The sequence below is a fragment of the Ursus americanus genome, chromosome 12 (genome assembly GCF_024610735.1).
Source record: "Ursus americanus isolate L20-20 chromosome 12, mUrsAme1.1.p, whole genome shotgun sequence".
NCBI lineage: Eukaryota > Metazoa > Chordata > Mammalia > Carnivora > Ursidae > Ursus > Ursus americanus.
The window spans coordinates 45,137,761-45,158,010 of record NC_142138.1 but is presented as its reverse complement, the minus strand read 5'-3'; the positions used below and the strand labels follow the sequence as shown (position 1 = coordinate 45,158,010).

The following is a 20,250-nucleotide window of genomic DNA, read 5'->3' as shown; positions in this document are numbered from 1 at the left end:
GCAGTCTTATCAGAAATGCAAATTCCTGGGCCCCATCCCCGATCGACTGAATCCGAGTTCCGCGCTGAGGCCGGGAAATCTGCATTTCTTACAGGATCCCAGTGGGGATTCCCTTACGTGACAATTTTGAAGCCTTCTGGGCTGGAACGGCAGTTACCCAGCACAGCGCAGGTCAGGGTGTAGGCGTGTTTTCTCATCCTTCCCTCGCCCTCCCTAGTTGTCACGGTCGCGATCCGGGCAAGGGAGTGTCAGCCCTGGAGCGTGGGGGCAGCTCCTCGGAACACCCAACACCCTGACCACCTTTGGGCCGAAACAGCGAGGGCCCGCTTGGCCGCCGCCCGGAGCCGCTGCCCGCGGTTCCTGGATCAGGCTCCGCTGTGAGCTGGGCCCAGACCCTGAGCCACCGAGCTGAGGGAGCGGGGCGGGGGCGGGGGCACCCGCGCGAGCTGTTAGAGGTGGAACGGCCGCAGAAGCCGCATGCAGAAGGAAAAAGGGCAGAGAAGGAGAGGCAAGTCCAACCGTCTAAGAAAAAAAGAGGGAGGAGAGAAATGACGGGGTCAGAAAATATATTATGGGGAGGGAAAAACTGCGACTCCGCCGGGACTCGAACCCGGAACCTTTGAATGTCTTCAGCCTCTAGAAGTCCAATGCGCTATCCATTGCGCCACGGAGCCACCTGTTGGAGTCTTCGCGCATCTGCTGTGTTAAGCCAGAGGCGACGGCCCCGCGCCCTTCCCACCGCCCCCTTATCCGTCCCCGCAGCCTCCCGTCTGTGTCGCCGAGGCCAGGGCATTGCTAGCCTGGGCAGCAGCCACCGAAAGCGAGCCGCAGGCGCCCGTGCTTCGCCGGCAGCCGCCTCTCACAAGGTCGACGAGCCCGGCGAATCCGCCGGCCCCGGTCGGTCGGTCGGTTGGTCTGAGGGCTGCCACAGTCCCGTCTCCGGCCTGCCCAGGGCGCGGCCGCGCAGGAGAAATCACACCCGCGCTCTTTCCTCCCCGGTCCCTTCCTGCCCCGAGCGCCCCCGCCTACCGGGTCTCTCCGGCGGCCGGTCCCGCCCGGCCCGGGCCCCGGCGCCGGCGCCGGCGAGGCGGAACCAGGCCGGCCGTTGCGCCGTTAAGCCGGGCCGGTAACGCCGGGCACTTACGTCGCACCTTTTAGCGGCCGATCTCGAACGGCGGCCCCTCCCGGGTCCCGGACTCTTCCCTGGCGGGCCGCGGCGGCGTCTGTGTGCGTGCTTGTGCGTGTTTTATTTGCGCAGGGTTCAGTAAAACGGGGTTTGGGTTGCATTTCGCTCCCCACAGACCCAGAGCCGAATTTCTGAGGTATCCGGGCTCTGGTGGACTGAGGGGGGCGACACGCCCCGCGCCACAGCATCCTCTGAGAGCTCATCCAAGTGCTGGGACCTGCCTCCGCGGGCGCCGCGCAGCCGCCCCCAGCCCGCGCGCCGAGAGCACGCGGCTACGTGGGCGGCAGCCGCGAGGGTGGCTGCGCGCGTGGGAGCGCAGGGAGCATGCGTGTGCGAGTGCGTGCGGCTGCAGGGCGCGCGCCCGAGCGCGGCCGCGAGGTTTCTCGGCGCTGGCGAGCGGTGGCCGAGCCCGAGGCTCCTCAGAATGGCGCCTTCGCCAGGAATCAGGTGGGTGATGAGGTGGGGGGTGGGGTCTTCAGTGGCCGGGTAGTCCCCCCTCAGCACTGCCCCGAAGCCACTTGAAATAAACAATCTAAGTAAATACCGCGTAGTTGCTATGCAACAGCAGCAGACAAAATCCCTGGCTTCCCGTTCCAATCAGTTTGCGGCTCTCCGACCCCGCCCACGTAGAAATTGCGGCGCTGCCGCTGTGCGCGCTTTCGAGGTGGGTCCAGAGCCCACTTCTGCACCAAACCACGCTCAGCCACAGCCCACACCGTGTTCCACGTCGTTCGTCCCTGCCTGGCATCATCAGGCTTCAAAGCAAGGTGGTCTCCGTCAGTGTTCTGAAGAGTGAAAGGGAGCTCCCAGGAAGAATCTAGTGTGGTAAGGACCTTCCCATTCTCAATCTAACCCCACAACAGTGCCATGAGGCAGGTACTATAGTCCCTTTTATAAAGACGGGACACTGCAGCTAAGAAAGGTTAAATTAATTGTGTAGGGACACCCAGCTAGTAAGTACCAAGAACTGTGAAGAATCTGAGATTTTACCCTCCTTGCAGGGTAACAGGTCAGCTTGTCAGTTTCACGGATACTGACCGAGCACGTGAGAGAATACTGGGTCAGAAATGACTGTTACAGCAAAAGCAGCAGCATGTTTGTGTTGGTTTTCCGGACCCCATTCTCACAGGAATGAAGCAGATGGGCCCAGATGGATACTTGCACACAAAACGGGTTGCGTTACAGGAGAGGAATGTTAAACTTGGGGAACCCGCCATTATAGAGCAAGCAGTAAGCAAGCCTTCTCTTTGTCCCATGGGGAGACACCCTCATCCCTCAAGTTTGCTCACTGCAAGCACAACGCTGAGAAATGGCCTAAGTGAGCAGGGCCTTGAATTCTTAGCGTATGTGGTAGGAGTGTGCAAGGGGACCCATGGTAGATTGCCTCTCCAAACAGTAAGTGGCAGAACCCTGATAGCTGCCAGGCCTGGTTCATTCCACTGTAATATAAGTAACATTCCTTGACAACGAACATTTCATGTATAGTATTGCTATGCCCCCCTTAAGATTTATGAAATAAAACACATCTTGGCATACATCAAGGAATTCTCACATATGCAAAACTAGCCCACAAAATAGAGTATGACTTTTAATCATTTTTTTAAAGATTTTATTTATTTATTAGAGAGAGACAGCCAGCGAGAGAGGGAACACAAGCAGGGGGAGTGGCAGAGGAAGAAGCAGGCTCCCAGCAGAGGAGCCTGATGTGGGGCTCGATCCCATAACGCCGGGATCATGCCCTGAGCCGAAGGCAGACGCTTAACGACTGAGCCACCCAGGCGCCCTGACTTTTAATCATTTTTATATAAACAAATCTTTATTGAACTCTGCAGTTGAGCTCTACCAGCCACTGGCAGCATTTCAGTCTTCACTGGTCCTTGGAGGCGAACATGACGGAACAGGAGAAGAGAGGCCTCAGTACCCGGTGGGAACACCATACAGAGGAATTCTGCGTGGGAGTGTTGGAGCCAACTCTCCAATGGTCAGTCATTGACGCAACTAAGTGACAATTTATATAAAAGTTCTGGGAAGGAGGGTATGGGGAAAGACACAACGTGCTAGGGAAAGATGTGGGTGTTCCTAATTCCACTTGATGAATTAAACTAAGAATTCTGGATATTTGATTCCTCTCACTAGTTGAGACCAAAACGCCCTTGTCCTGTCATGGAAAACATTACCAAGATACAGGGTTAACAGACAATATGGGAAAAACGAGGCTTGTGTGACAAACCCTGCCAACACACAAGGTTCTACTTTTAGAAGACTGGGACAGCGGAACAAGCTCTGTGTGTGTTCTGCGACAATTAGTAAGCGGTTTATAGTGAACCTAGCTTCAGAGGCAGCAATATTAGCGTGTAAAAGGAATTAAAATATGTATTTAGTTGTCATTGGAGGAGAAAGAGTAAATTTTCCTAAACCTTTTCTAACCCTGAGACTAATCTCAGGCAGTACATGCAGTAAACAGAGGCCATTATACAACCTGGACTAAGAATTTCTCCAAAAAAAAAAAAAAGTTTCCTGCCGGCAGAGGGAGCCAAAGCACGCACTATAACCACCGCCAAGCCGGCTGATTGCCCAGGGGCAGTTTGAGTTTCCTGGACAGCAAAACCCTAATTAAATACAACTTCATTTTGGGGTTTTAAAGTTCAAATCCACTATACACCTCTGGGAGTCTGCAGTAACACTTTTCATGTTTGTACAGAAGAATTACTTTTAAGTTACTATGTTGTTGTATTTGCAGTGCTTGGTAGCAGCTCCAGCCTGCCCGAGAAAGTCTAGAAATCGATGTGCTGTTATGTATTTTCACTAGCTTTGCTTTGCCTCAGAGGGAGAAGGTTGGAGTATCGGTTTAATTCAACTCAATGCGTATTTAAGAAGGATATACGTGAGCCTACTGTGGGAGACACAGTGAAAGTTTAAATCACAATCCAAAGAGACTTCAAATTCCTTGGGAGAAATACGACCAATGAAAATGAAGCAATAAGCAAGTAATGCAATACAGCATATGAAAGCCAATGGCGAAGTGTGATGGGCACTCCCAACCAGTAGGTTTTTGAGTTTGCACTCCCAAGTAATAAGTATGTATGACTATATTCATTATAAGCATACCCCAAAAAGAAGTTTTAAAAGCTTGAGATTTTTTACAAAATAAAGATGCTGAGATGTGGAGCACAGACTGTGGAGTCAGACTCCTGGTGTGCATATCTTGGCTGGGATTCTTCCTTGCAAGACATGCTCAACTTCGCGGAGCCTTCTTTTCCTCATCTGAAAAATCCCAAAGTTGTGAGGATTATAGGAGTTAATCCTTGCAAGGTTTTATCTCAGGCCTTGCATATCGTAAGTATGTAACAACTGTTTGCTGTTATTAGCAAGTAACTCCCAATGAAGACATCCCGCACCCTGCAGGAACAAACCAAAGTTCAGATACAACATCAGCTAAATTTGTTGCAACCCAAGACCCATTATCCATCTCCCTACCCAGCTCCCACTGGACTGTAGACATCATTTATGTTACCAAACAGAACACCCGGCCTCTCAGACTGAAAACTGCAAACATTTACCTTCAGCTTCATGATTTCCTCACGGTTCTGTCCCAAGAACCTTGGGTGGATTCTTGTTTTCACGTGTGCCACTGCACGGTTTTCCAAAACAAGGATTTTTTTGTCAGACAAAAATCTCTCAACATTTAAATGATGGCCCTTCTCATCCTAAAAAATCTTAGCACCGAGTTATTAGCCAGACCAATAACCAAACTACATAGACGGCAAGACGGAAAGGAGGAAAGGAAATGAAATTTTCCAGGATGAAGAAAGCTAGACATTAAGATAGAAAAGAGGGACAAATTGGCCCTTACAGAAGTACTGTTGGGAGTGAGGAGTTGAGTCAGGAGACGAGGCGGGACAGGTGGGATTGAAGCCACATGTGGCAAAGCCGCCCAGGGAAGACTTGATTCAGGATGAGGAATGTGGATTTAATGCTGCGGGCAATGGGGAGCTTCTAGTATCTTCCGCATGTGCTTTGGATGACAGTGCTTTAGAATGATTAACTTAGGGGGTGGCATGCAGGCTGAGTGGGGTGGGGCCCAAGTGTCAGGGAGACCATCGAACTTCATTTCATTTGTGCTTGGTCTTTTTCTCGGCCGCTTCACCTCTTCAGCAAGCAGTGACTGAGGGCCTACCTGAGATACAAAGAAAACACGTTTGAGCCTGGTTTACAGCCTAACGGAAACTATCACAGGCACACGAACACTGTGATGCAAGGTCAGGAGTTCTCCGAGTGCGTGCAGGCAGTCTGGGACTTCAGGGGGGAGAGAGCTTACAGTCGGAGAAGGGGAATGAAGGAGGAAGGCTGCATTTGAAAACACTCTAACCTGGGGCCGACCTGTGCAAGGCTACTGGCGGGCATGAGGAAAGGGCCTGGGGAATGTGAGGGAGAAGGCAGGACAGACGGGGCGCGCTAGGAAAACGACGGAGGCTGAGCAATCCAGGGCATGGTGTGAAGAAGGGTCTGGCTAACCCGGCCTTGGCTGCGGTGCTAGTGCAGAAGGTGCTAGCGGAGAAGCCTGCGGTCAGGTCTGTGGTTCTGTGCCATCAGCCTGCTCTCGAGAGGACAAGAATCACAGCTGAGGAGAAACGGAACATGATCCAGTCCCCAAAAGGGAGGGCTCGGGAAGAGCTGGTTCAAAGTCTCAGACTAGTAGGCTGGTGTGCAGAGACAAGGGTCCCGTCACAAAGGGAAACTGGGGTAGCAGCAGGTATATTGTATCTGCGGGGAGGCCGCATCAGTTCTGGGCCTTGTGGCTGGGTTGACTGGGCGGCCAAACAGGCTTCCCAGCAGAGCTCTGGAAGGATGTAGGACCATCCTGTAGGGGGCAGTCACCATCTGCTGGCAAGATGGTGGGATAAAGGCCAAGCCTGATCAGTCTTGGGCTGGGCACTGCACTGGTCTCTGGGGACGAGAGACACTGGTGAAGACAACACATGGCATCCTGTCTCCCATGTACCGTGCAATCTTGACCGAAGTCAGACAGGAGAGCATGGATGGGTGCAGGAAATGGGCTTGACCTGGCAGGAGAGACTTCTGAGTCAGTGGGGAAAAGACTCTGAAGTGCTTCAAATGTGAGGCTGTAGGGCTTCAAACTGTCAGCCCACATCACTTCAAGAACATTCCTATACATTCTTCTGTCTGGGGTGGAGGGTGGGGGGACTCCAGGGTTGGGGGTGATGTGGTTTTGTTATATAGGTGAGGTTTGGTGGGGTGGAGTCCAGGGCCGAGGACCAAGAAAGAATTCTTGAGGCGTCTCTGATGCAAAATGGTGGTTTATTAAAGCACAGGGACAGGACTCGTGGGCAGAAAGACCCACTGCCCCGGGTTGTGAGGGGTGGCTGATTATATACTAGGAGGTTGGGGGAGGTAAGGAAAAAGGGAGGTTTAGAAAGTACTTTCATGTGTTAAAGAAAACTCACAGGACAGAGAGGCCTTGCCATTGTCAAGGTTGTTTTTCCTCTAGCAAGGCATTAGCATTAAGATGGCTGGGGGCTTCCTGGAAGAATGTCACACATGTCCCACCCAGGAGTGGGGGGTGGAGTGGGGGGAGGTTGCAGGGTGTCAGCTTATGCTTTGTCTTCAGCTACCCTTCTGGTCCCTCATCATTCCTCCCCCCCCCCCCCCGAACAATTTTGACCCTTAAATCTTTAAGGTCGTTGAAGGTGGAAGGTCTCATCTTTTGTAATGTCTTCTTGCTGAATAGGGGCGTAGAGATGTCCCTACCTATGGGTTAATATTGGTCAGTTGGGGAACGTACAGGGGAGTTATGAAAGGGGAGGCAGGTGAATCCAACGCGGGTCAACATATATGAACGTCCTTGCGTAGAAAAATCGTCTGTTAGCTGGAAGTTATGGCAGTGAGGGAGTCTTGACACGAGGCAGGGAGACACAGGAAATGACAGCAAAATAAGGTTAATATCAGAAAAAGTCAGAATAAAAGATCTTTGATAGTTGATCTTTGATAATTTTCTTCCAGTCCAGGAGTTTAAAGCAATCACTAAAGGAAAGAGATCATTTAAAGCATCAATTTGAGCATTCCTGTCAGGTAGAAACCCAGAAGTATTTTCGTGGTAATCTGGAATGTATACAGAGCTTTGTGCAACAGTTAAAACATCTAATGCCATTCTGTTTTGTAAAGCTGCTTTACATATTTGTATTACTTAGTATTTAATAGAGAAATGCTATTTATTCTGAGTGTCATTTAGGGCTTTGACCATGTACTTAAAGAGTTTCCATGTGCCAAACATTCTCCAGTCTCAGAGAGGTAACAAAGATAGATGCTAGGTGGTCATACCAATGAGACACAGAACATGTCCACCATGGTTTTAAATTTGGAAGGCTGGCTGGATTGGTAATGGTTTTAATAACGCACCCGTGCATCCAGCAAAACCCAGAGTACAGTGGCTTACCCAGCAAAGGGGAAGTTATGGATACGGGTTAGAGTCGCATAGCCATTGGGTCCTAGCCAGGAGCCATTCATATAATACTGGGCCTCCTTGAACTGCAGTCAGGATTTCAAGGGCTACTCAGTTTGAGGGCCATACGTGCAATAATTTCAGGCCCGTATTTGATAAGAGTTATGGCTTGATAATAATCCCCTTTTCTTCAAAATGCTCGATGGGCACGTTAAGACTAGAAAGGAATATTTGGAGTCACTATATTTAAGGCTTTTGCCAATTGCAAAGCACGAGTGCACACTACAGCATACCCAGTTTTTTTTTTCTTTATTCCCTTTTCCATGAAACCATTGCCATTAGTAAACCAACCGTCAATTTGTATTTTCAATAAGGGCATCTTAAATCTGGTCACCTAGAATAAGCAAGATCAATAACCTCTGAACAGTTATGCTCTGTAGAAGTACAATGGTCAGGTCCAGGCATAAGAGTAGCTAGGTTTAAAGTCTGACAGGTTTCAAGTATAATTTCAGGCATATCTATAAGTGTAGCCTGGTATTTAATAAGTCGGCTTCCCATCATCCATTGGTGGCTTCTGGTCTTGGACCCGATGTGAAGTCATTACAGTCAGAGACTGTCCCATAGTGAGCTCTGAGGCTCCTTTTACCCGAAGGGCTATTGTATGCTTGGCTAAAGCCTCTCCTTGTAATTGTACATCCATGGAGGTGGCTTCTAGGGTAAATGTAACTACACGGGATGAAACCATTAAGAAGCCCTCTTTGAGGTCTAGCCTTAGTATCTTAAAAGTATCAATTAATAATGGCAAATGGGGAAGACTTGTTAAGAGATAAGGGCATCCCAAGTCATCAGCCAATCCAATCACAAGGAAAGTGGGGTCATCCGTTATCTCCACAAGCCCATAGGTAACCCTATAGAGGTGGGGTATGCTCTGGCTTTTAAGGACCAATTTCATCAACCCAGCCACATAGAATTGGTCAGGGTGATAGTCAAGTTATGCAATTGTTGGGGAATCTATCCCATTTCTCAGTTGTTCAAATAATTAATTATTTGCCCATGGGGTCTGTTATTAGCCCCACAGAATAAAAAGCACGAAGATGATCTATATGTGAGCCACTGTGTATAAATAGAAAAAGCTATTTCTCTGAAGTTTACCTCAAGTAGTCTAGCTTAAGCAAACATTTAAGGACAATCAGGTCTAGAATTTAACATCCAAAAAGATGGGTTATTTAAACATAATTTTTCTCTCTAAAGTAACCTTCATTTCCAGAGATAGCCAAATCAGGACGAAATTATTTGAAAAGCGAGTCCAGTTTTAACAAACTTGGCCCAACTATTTACATAAGCTCAGCAAGAATAGGATTGATCACATAGATCTTTTAGAATCTGCTTTGCTGGAGCTTTATTTAAAAGGAATCTCCAGGGCGCCTGGGTAGCGCAGTCGTTAAAGCGTCTGCCTTTGGCTCAGGGCGTGATCCCGGCGTTCTGGGATCGTTCTGGGATCGTTCTGGGATCGTTCTGGGATCGTTCTGGGATCGAGTCCCACATCGGGCTCCTCCGCTGGGAGCCTGCTTCTTCCTCTCTCACTCCCCTGCTGTGTTCCCTCTCTCGCTGGCTGTCTCTCTGTCACATAAATAAATAAAATCTTTAAAAAAAATAAAAAATAAAAGGAATCTCCAGGTTGAACTTTTAGTAGCCTCTCCAGGCCAGAAGCCAAGCCAAGCACTTGGCATCAGACGTGCCTGCAATACCTGTAGATTTGGGCGGATTCCTCTTCACAAGGTCCCACATATATCTTGAGGTTCCTGCGCCTGCCAGGAAGTGACATTCTTTACTCACCTGGTGAGGCTGCTGAAACTCTGTAACCAAAGAGTCAGGCCAACAGTTCCAAAGCGCTTTATGGCTCCAGGTTTCATAAAGTCAACCTTAGTTCCTTAAAGCTGTTTGGTCATATCTGAGTCTATGCATGTCTCCTAAATATGACATTCCAGTCAAAGCCTGGGTAAAATAACCAATGTTTCCAATGGTGTCCTGTTACAAGGAGCATAGATTCTTAATGAACTTACGCAAATGATTATGATTGCCATGGAAGAAAGAATACTTACTGAGACCTTTTTAATTTCAGAGGTTTCAAGTAGAGAGAAAAGTTAAATGCTTTAATTAGCTTTCTTATTATTATTTCTCTGTATCACTGATGTCTTAAGGGAAAGTTTCCTCGATCTGGAAGAGCAAACATTAGAGAACAAGCAATGTTTCAAACAAGTCACAACACCGTATCTTTTAGTTCATTTAGTCCCATGTTACTAATTCTTGTTAAGTCTGAATGCAGCTTCAGTTAGTTCTAGAAATTCTTACCCATTTCAGTTTTAGGATTCTATAAAGTCTAAAAGTAATTTATATGAATCTCCTTGAAGATGAAACTCATTTTACCAGAGAATAAGAACAATTATAAATGACAAAAACTCAGAATGGACGTGGTTAGAGATACAGCTGGCAAGGAAATCATGTTATTTCTGTGACCCATAACACTGCGACAGCCAGAATATCGAGTGATGACGACCTTATACTAGAACATTAAACTTTCAGGAATCACACATTATCTCTAGAATAGTCACAGCATTTACCCAAAGGTAACCTAAGGCTTATCATTTGTTTAACAGTACTTCCCAAGTAACTTAGCACACCAAAGAAAAAGGCCTAATGAGTTAGACTTCACTTACAATTTAAATCTTGGGAAGTTTGTTATAACCGTAGAAAAGTTTAAAGCACATACATGCCTGAATAGGACTACAGATTACAAAACTCTATTTTTATTTCACCAACGTGACAATAAGATTTGAAAGGCAAATATGTAGGGTTCTACAGTTGTTAGCAGAACTTAGCTCCTTTAATACTGAGAAGTCTTAACCAAGTGATCAAAGACCTGATAATGACAAAACATAGAAACTGGTTTTCTGGACAAAGAAAACAACTGTTTACATTTCTTTTTAAGAGCAGATAAATTAATTCAAGAAAACTTTGTCTTTTTGAACAGAAGCAAACTTATGTATCTTATACCACTGTACTTCAAAAATCCATTCATTTCAATCTTAGTCCGTCCCGACCACACCTAAAATTCCTTTCCAAGGATTTCCCTTCACAAACGTCTACAACCTTATTTTGCATTCAGATTTTATTCCATGCCATCTTTCCAAACAACCATCTTATTTAGAACAAAATTACTTTCTTTTACCTTCAACAAAAATCTACTTTTCTACATTGAGTTGCTTCTCTTATTTCCATCAGTCTTCATTACATTTAGTAGAAATCTGCATTCTTTGGAAACCTTAGTCTCCAGTGAAGATTAAGTAGTAACCAACTGTGAACTGTTAAACCAAAGCCTTTAGATGGCAAATTTATGAATCAATTAAGCACAAAACATGTTTACCAACCGATTTAAATATCCTTAGTTTCTTTGCAGTAAGTAGTCAAAAGCACACACCTACATCCAGTAATCATTGACTCAACACTGTATCCCATTTGGAAAAGACCTAGATGTCCCAGTTATCACCCAAGCAAAACTTTAAAGATTCAGGTTACCAAAGACTTTGAAAGCTGTTTTAACAATTACCCACGAGAACTCTGAGACAATTAACCATCATTTTAGTCATCTTTTTACTAACAACTCGCAAGAGAGATAACACAAGTTTGACCTTCAGTAAACCTCAACAGAATAAGAGTTTCACGTTTAGTGCTGATAACTTTAAAGACATGTCTATTTTAATTAAACTGACCAACTTAGATACTGAATTATGTTCCGCCTGGATCCTCCCCATTGTCAGTTTTTACCTGAGACACTGGTGGGGAATCTGGAGTGGTTGGTGTTAAGTCCACGGGGTGCTCTTCTTGCTCCTGGACAGTGAGAGGAGGAGGAGGAGCCATGGTGCCTGAGGCACCGAGGATGGTACAGAAGCCAGTTGTGCAGGCCGCACCCCAGGTGGTGCAGAAGGAAGGAGGAGGGGGAGACAGAGGAGACAAAGTGCCACCAGAAGGCAGAGAAGGGGTTTCCGGTTTTTGAGCTCATCAGCTCCAGCAGAGGAGCAGACGCCGTGTTTTCCCGCTAACAAGGGGGAATAGGCAGTCCATGTCCGGCCAGAGAAGACAGGGAATTTCCCGAAACAAAGGGAGTTTCAGCAGCTGCTTGGGAATGAATATTCAAAGTCCCCGTCCTGGTGTAGACTAACCGCAGATGGCTCCAGTTATAGCCATTAACCTGGGAAGCGAGTGAGGGAGAAGCCTCCACATCCATTAGAAGAAGCAGTGAAAGAGAAGAGAGTCAAGAGTCCCCTTTGTCTGGGGTGGCCTGTGTTTCCTCCAGCAACCTACCAGGAGGAGACCTACTTAAATAACTACCATCCAATGTCAGGGGAGTTTACTAGCCAAATGTGTTCTGCAAGAGGCCACCGAGGTGCTGGTGTAGAGCAACGAAGGCCTAGGTACACGCAATGAAGGTACCTTAGGTCCATTTGCCCCAGAAGACACCTAACGATGGATCCCACTGAGGCCATACAGTGTTACAGGAGATCGGTACTTTCCTAAGTTTTGCAATCCGAATTTGTTTCCAGTGGGTTAAAAGGCATCCCAAGAGAGAATCCTTGGGGACTGAAGAAGCTCCCATCCTTGAAGAACCTGCAGTTTTAAACCCATGGAGAACACTAGAAAAGTTCTGCAAGGGAAAATTACCAAATTTTATAGATTTAATAGTTAGTAGAGGACATTGATGGAAAACTAGTAAAGATAGAAATCCATCATGGTCTAAGCGACATTCCAACACACATGGTCCTTACAGCCAGCTTCCCTAGGAAACGGTCCCCGGTTGGGTTGTAATTCCATCGGGTACTGTTCAGCTGGCTCCGAGTGGAGGTCCCGCAGAAGTGGCTAGACTGGGGATGTGGAGGGGATCACATTAGATCAATCAGGAAGAAATCTCACACAAGGGTCTTAGGATTGGCAGCCGTGCTAGTCACTTAGGTGGCTGTCCCGTGCCCAAGACAGATGACTTTGTGTAAGGACAGGAATAAAGAGAGGGCATCAGGTTTCTGGGCCTTATTACCATCCCGGCCAGGGTACTCACTTCCAGCCAGAAGGCCGACTTTCTCCTCCCCATAGAGTAGCCACGGGCTAGAGGATTGCAGCCTGAGCAATCGATATGTAAGTGTTCCCGTAAGACCGTACTCCTTGAAGAGCCCCTGGAATGAGAGTAAAGGAAGCATAGAGAAACTACTCCCCAATTTTGCACCAAAGCTCAGAGTCCAGAAGTAAAGACTCAAAGCCCATGTTCGGGCACCGTATGATGTGGTTTTGGAATATTGGTGAGGTTCGGCGGGTTGGAATCCGGAGCCAACGACCAAGAAAGAACTCTTGAGGCGTCTTTGGTGCAAAACGGTGGTTTATTAAAGCACGAGGACAGGACCCGCGCGCAGAAAGACCTGCCGCCCCGGGTGGTGAGGGAAGGCTGATTATATACTTTGGGATTGGGGGAGGTAAGGAAAAAGGGAGGTTGAGAAAGTACTTTCATATGTTAAATTTAGAAGAATCACAGGACACCTTGCCATTGTCAAGTTATACTTGTTTTTCCCTCTAGCGAGGCATTAGCATTAAGATGGGTGGGGGCTTCCTGGAAGAATGTCACAGATGTCCCACCCAAGAGTGGGGGTAAGGGGAGGTTGCAGGGTGTCAGCTTAGGCTTTGTCTTCGGCCTGCCTTCTGTTCCCTCATCATTAGCACAATGCCCTGTACACAGTGGGCACTCCATAAATGCTTCCAGAACAACCGTGTGGAAGTAGGAGTTGTCCTGCAGTGTCCTAATTCTGCTTTCAGTGACCCAGTTTGGGGGAGCAGGTCTTGAACCTCCCCCCATCTCTTCCTTCCAAGTTCTCAACAAACAAAGGCATTTCCCCACTCCTGGGCACAACAATGGAAAACCATCTACTAAAGTTTAACTAATTTTAATCCTTCAGCAGTTGAGAGTAATAATGAAGTGATAAATCATGCCAGGCCCCATTCTGAGGTCTCCATGTGTATGCGGACGGGCCTCATCCTTACAACAACTCTGCAAGGGGCATTGCCCCTGTCCGGATGGGAAGGCAAACATGAGGAGAGCAGCAGGACTGGGTCAAGCCCTGTCCCCAGAATCACAGTTATTCTGCGCTGCAGCCACTGCTCCTTGGAAAGGAATCAGGAGGGAACCAGCAACTGGAGCCAGGCTTGTTAGACCAGGGGTCCTGAAATCCTGCCACATGCTAGAATCCGATGCCCAGGATGCTCCTGAGACCAAGGAAAGCAGAGTTTCTGGGGCCGGGGCCCGAGCATCTGTCAATTCTCATATGTAGCCAAGTTTAAGAACAAATGCTTTCTGCCCATTCCTACTACAGCAGTGACTGTGGCCCAGGAGCATCAGCAGAGCCCGTGAGCTGGACAAACATGCAGGCTCTGGGACCTTCCCCAGACCAGACCTGCTGGATTCAGAATCTGTAGTTTTCTTTCTTTCTTTCTTTTTTTTTTTTTTCCTTCAGGGAGGGTGGAGTGTCGGGTTTTTTCAGGGAGGGAAATAGAGCTCACAGGGTGCAATTCATGGCTTGGGGTATGTGTGGGGGAGTTGGGGGTGCAGGGAGAGGCTGAACTGGAGTGCACTGAGCTGGAATCTGCATTTTAATAAGGTCTGTCAAGTGATTCATTTGCATTAAAATTTGAGAAGCGCTAGCTTGGGATTTAGGCGTTCACACTCTTGTTAGTCCACTTCATGGCTTCCCTTATCTCGGCATTAATTTGAATCCTTGAGCAGATCTCAAAGCTACATCAAAAAGCTCAGAATTGGGGTGCCCGGCTGGCTCCGTTGGTGGAGCATGACTCTTGATTCTGGGGTTGTGATTTGGGCTCCATGTGGGGTATAGAGATTACTTAAAAATAAAATCTTAAAAACGAAACAAAACAAAACTCAGAATCAATCTGATTTATTGGCCCAAAACATTAGCGCAAAGGAAATTATGCCCTTTTACTTCCCACAGTGTGGGGAATTGAGGAAGAAAAGATACATTGCTAATGATGTCCTGCAGAACCTAGGTCGGGTCCCTTCTCGAACAGGCAGAAAAATCCCTCCAGGCTGCCTTTCTCCTGAGTTAGGTGGAGGGACAGGGCTTAGGACCTCAGGTCCTTCAGGACAGCACCTGGGCCCTCAAGATGAGTTGAGAAGGAAATCCCTCCAGCCAGAGGTGTCCAAGCTTTTAGGGCCTCAGCCGTTTCCCCATGGTGTGTCTGTCATAGACCCACTAATGACACCAACAACCCTTTGTCTCAGTGGAGGTCTTGTTATTTGTCCACCAGATTTCTGATTCTAATTAGAAACATTGTCCATTTTTTAGTTATTTCATTTACTTGTCATTGTTGTAAAGATTGATTGATTTTAGAGAAAGAGAGTGCACACACGTGGTGGGGGGGAGGTGGAGAGGGCTGAAGGAGAGAGAGAATCTGAAGCAGACTCCCTGCTGAGAGTGGAGCCCAACGTGGGGCTTGAGTTCATGACCCTAAGATCATGACCCTGAGATCATGACTTGAGCCGAAACCAAGAGTCAAACACTTAACTGATTGAGGCACTCAGGAGCCCAATTTTCATTGCTTTAAAATGCCATTTACTTCACCTTGTCTCCACCAAGTTCTCAAAATTGCTTCACAGGGTGTGTAAGAATAAATTTTTGTAGGCAGGGGTAGTTTTCAAATCCTCACCCACCCCCACCCTGTGATGGTATAATCTCATCATTAAACCTGAGACCTCGCTTGGTAGGACAGCCTGGCTCATCTCTGGAGGTCAGTGAGAGGGGGAGGGAGAAATTCTGAGAAGTGTGACTGAGTGAGGCAGCATGGTTTAGCGGGCTTTGAGGCAGTTTATGACCCTGGGAAATTACCTCTCTGAATTTTCACACCTCAAAAATGGAGAAAATAATTTCTGTTTTACAAGATTGTCATGGGAATTAACTGAGTTTCTAACATGCACTGACATGACAGGGATATAATAGTTGTCTTTTGCTGCATTAACATATCACCCCAGCCCTTAGCAGCATAAAACAATAAGAATTTTATTACCTCACAGTTTCTGTGGGTCAGGGAGCATATGCTGAGTGGTTCACACTCAGGGTCTCTTGTGAGGTTGTTTAGGGTTGTGATTATCTGAAGGTTTGACTGGGGCTGGAGGATCTGCTTCCAAGATGACCCACTCCCATGGCTGGTGGCAGCAGGCCTCAGATCCTTGACCTCTACACAGGCTGCATCCCCCAGAGGGAGTAATCCAAGGGAGAGAGAGAGCAAGGCAGAAACCACATGTCTTTTATGACCTGGCCTCAGGTCAATCCTGACCGTCACTTCTATTGTATTCTATTGGTCACACAGACCAACTCTAATACAGTGTGGTAGGAGACGACACAGTAGTGTGAATACCAGGAGGTAGGAATATTGGGGGTCTATCTTGGAAGTTGGTCTCCCCGGCATCTATAACATTAGTTCCTGCCACTTTTTAACATGACAGCTATATTCTTGCTCCTCTACTTCAATCAACAAAGACTCTGAAAAGGAAGACAGTTGAAATGATTCACCTTTCTTCTTCTCACACTAAATTACTTTGACTGAGCTGGAAGTTTCCACCCTCACATCAGATTTGCAGTCGACTCAGAAATTTGGGACTAGATTCATTATATCTCCCAGTTCATCTGAAGGACACGGAGGTCCACTGGGATGTTCCTTGTTTTACTATTCTTTGGTCCTTGCACACTTTCCCCTAGAAATGATTCATTCTATGCATTTTATTATATTCTCAAGATGTCTAAAGTAGACAGTCTCAAGTAGTAGCAAATATGCTGGCTGAGTTCCCCTCTTTGTTCTGGAATATTTGCTCTTGAATACAAATGATTTACTCTTGGATCCCTGACACTGTGATTATAAAACTGTGGATTCATTTGTATAGTTGTGGAGTCATCATGACTTTTTTTCTCAGCTCTCCAGTAGCAGACTTGAAATTCCCAGAAAGGAAAGGGCTAATACATACCAAGTTCTTCAACACTAGCAAAGAGGAGGCACAAATGATATAAAAAGAAGGGCAGCTCTTCCCCTCTGTTTTTCTGGGTAATCCTACTTGGTTGCTAAGGGTTTGTCATTTTTAAGCCTGTGGTAAACAATAATGATAAATACAAAGACCTCCGGGGTATTGTCATGGCAGATTCCGTGCTAGCGCCTTGAACATGACTCATGTAGGTGTTCAACAAATGGATGCTTGGATGATGGATGAATTCTTCCGGTGCAATATGCCCAGGGCTGATACCCCACTGGTAGTGCCTGTGTGGAGTAAGGGCCAGGGTCCATTCCCATTGGTCAAGCCTCCATTCAGCTGGGCTGACACACATACTACACTGGTCATTACAGATAGCGCCTAGTCTGGGAGAATGTGGCTCCATGTTGAAAACAGGGTTACAAAGAAATGTTTAGAACCCAAATGATATGGCTGACGCATCGTACTGGTTAGAGCCTGATTCTGGGAATCTGGAAGGAGCAGGACCTGATAGTCTCAGAGTTGCAATAAGATGAATCTTGGAGCAGGTGTCAGAATTCGAAGTAGATCAAACTGCGAATGAATGAAGATAGCTGTCACATAAATCTGGGGGCAAAACCTGAGGAGTCCAAATGGAGGAGAGACAAGGAACAAGGGCTAGGTGAGCAGAGGCTCACTGCAGTTGACACGAATGGAAAAAAGAGCAAGAGGGAAAAGTATATTAAGTTCAGCTGTAAGTGACAGAAAAGCAAAGCAACAGAGACTTAATTGAACTAGAACTTGATTTGGTTGTAGGTAATAAAGAGAGCTGTCCACAGCTGGGATGGCAGTTTGGGGATCACCAGGAATCCAGATGACTTTTCTCTTGTTGCTTTATCATCCTCAACATGTGACTTCCACCTCATGGTCAAAGGTGGCAGTTCAGACTCTGGCCTTCACATGACAGTTCAGTCAGGGGTACCGGGGAAGGAATGAGATGAGCCTGACCTGTCCCTTTGAGATGGGGTTTCTCAGTCTTGGTACTACTGGCATTTTGGGTCAGATATTTCATTATTGGAGGGGCTATCCTGTGCATTGTGGGATGTTTAGCGGCATCGTTGGCCTCTACCCGTGAGATGCCGGTGTTAACTTCCTCCTTCTCAGGTGGGACAAACACAAGTGTCACCAGACATTGCCAAATGTCCCCTGGGGGCACAGTCTCTCCAGCTGGAGAACCACTGCTTTCAGTTGACTTTCCGAGACTGCACCTGATCCCTCTGCTTACGTGCCATTGATGAGACCTTAGTCACAGAGGCAGCCCGGCGACAAGGAGCTGGGAAACGCAGTCTTTATTCCAGGCAGTCACGTGCCAGCTAAAACTCAGGATTCTCCTAGTAGAAGGAAGGAGAGACAAGAGATATGGGAGGTAATCCAAGTGTGAGGACTCAGACAAACCTTGGCTATTTTGTTCCAGATCCCAGCTCCTACCTCCTGGCTAAGGATGGAACAGCCTTAAGTAGAAGGATGTGTGGTCCCATCTACAGCCAATGGCATCCTGGATCTAGGCGGCGGACACTCTCCTCCCAGAGCTGAGCCTCTCGCTGAAAGATGAACACTGGGTTCTCTTACTGCCTTTCGACAAGTCGCCTTTGCTCAGGGTAGGAGCGTGTTATAAGACAGTGTTTCCTAGTCACTCTTCTGCCCCCCAACCCCACTCTCCTCTCTCCCTTTCTTCCCTTTAGATGTGCTTATAAGAGGCTCAGAGCCAGCCTGGAGTGTAAGTCGCTCAACCTCTCTGGCTTCAGTGTTCTCATCTATAAAACGAGGGGCCGACCAGAGGACCCCCAGAGTCCTCCTTGGCTCTGAAATGCTTTGATTCTCTGAAGTCCCCAAGACCGCAGGGAGTAGCAGAGGAAGCCCCTCTCTGATGAGTAGCATCAAGACAGCCCCTGGCTGGGTCTCTGTGTGCCAGACTTCCCTGCTGCGTCACGTCCCAGCCTGGCAGATGTCACTTAGATTCCCCCCAACTGGCTCCAGAGAGCTCCAGTGTGCTTTGGATCCCGGGCACACTTGTCTTGCGAAATCTGACCCAATCAAATCCTGCCATATGGGCTCATTACAAACGTCCTTGCGTCAGTCAGACGGATGCGGTGCTTCCTGGGCTCCCAGCGGAAGGTCGAAATGGCTCTCATGGTAGCACAGCCAGCCTTGAGCGGTGGTTTTGTTTCACTTGTCATATCTCCACGTCCCATTTAAATTGTGTTTCTCTAGTTAAAGTGTTTTCCTTTATTTAATAAACACTTCTGGAGCACCTGTTACTCTGTGGGGCCCCAGGAATACAAAAAACAATGGAGACCCTCCCTTTCCGGAGCTGGCCCTGAACGTGGCCTTTCCACGTGTTCCCTGATGTTTTCCTACCTGACTCTGCAGTCTGTTTTCCTCCTGGCTGCATGTTCTGCGCGTGGTCCTCCCGCCTGGCACATTGTCTCTTTCCCTGTGGAGGTTTGGCTCCTGCACCTGCTCAGCGTGAACTGGGACCCCAGCCCTGTCTCTCTCTCTCACACACACACACACCCCTACCTCTCACTCTGGACTTCCTCCTTCTCTAGGTTTCAGCTGAAATGTTCTGTCTTTAGGGAGACGGTCCCTGACTGTCCCACCCCAACCCCAGACTAAAAACTCCCCTCTTATATATTCCTATAGCACCCTGACCCTTCTTTTCTTTTCTCTTCTTTTTTCTTTTCTTTTCTTTTTTTAAGATTTTATTTGAAAGAGAGAGTGAGTGCGCACACCCACAAGTGGGGGGGTAGGGGCAGAGGGAGAAGCAGGCTCCCCGCTGACCATGGAGCCTGATGTAGGGCTCAATTTGGGGCTCGATCCCAGGACCCCAAGATCATGACCTGAGCAGAAGGCAGATGCTTGCTTATCTGACTGAGCCACCCAGGCGCCCCAACCCTCCTTTTCAATACAGTCACCATCTCATAACTCCTCCTTAAGTCTGCTCCTCCATCCCTGGCCTGGGAGCTGCCTAGGGGCTCTGGGGAGCCTTGTCTCTCTCTCACTGCTGGGCCAATTCCAGGATGAACAAGGAATGAGTGTGTACATGGATGAGCAGAGCTGTGAGGCGGAGAAACGTGGAGACAAATATATTCAGTAAAGTGCTACTCCAAGAATGTGGACAAGGCTGATGGCCAGCTGGTAGGAAGGGCCCCAGCCACTGGGACTGGGGAAGGTGGTGGGAAGGTCTTGCGGGACATTTATAGCTGATGTTGAGGGACTAGGGATGGGAAGTTTGAAGAGGAGAGGAAGGCGCAGCCCAAGTAGAAGAAACAACAGGAGTGAAGACAAGAGGTGTGGCCCTGGTGTCCCCAGGACCAGCGCAGAGGAGCTGAGGGGCAGACGCGGAGTGGCCAGCCCTTGGCCCACCTTCTCGCCAGAGCATGGCAGCTTGTCCCTTCTGCTCGGCCTCTCTCCCCCCCGCCCCGCCTCCACCCACCCCAGACACTTGGCTTAAGAGCTATCAGAGTCTCTGGGGTCCTTCGGGTAGCAGTACAC

At 47.9% G+C, this 20,250-nt stretch overlaps 1 long non-coding RNA gene and 1 other non-coding gene across 2 annotated transcripts; one reads left to right on the top strand and one right to left on the bottom strand.

Annotated features, from left to right (window-relative positions):
- Positions 1-589: 589 nt before the first annotated feature.
- Positions 590-674, bottom strand: TRNAR-UCU (transfer RNA arginine (anticodon UCU)). The gene is given in 2 exon segments: positions 590-625; positions 638-674. It is a non-coding gene; the product is annotated as a tRNA-Arg (tRNA).
- An 865-nt stretch (positions 675-1,539) lies between these two features.
- LOC123795201 (uncharacterized) lies at positions 1,540-19,811 on the top strand. The gene is made up of 3 exons (XR_006780398.2): positions 1,540-1,633; positions 3,019-3,167; positions 18,170-19,811. It is a non-coding gene; the product is annotated as an uncharacterized LOC123795201 (long non-coding RNA).
- The last annotated feature ends 439 nt before the right edge of the window (positions 19,812-20,250 follow it).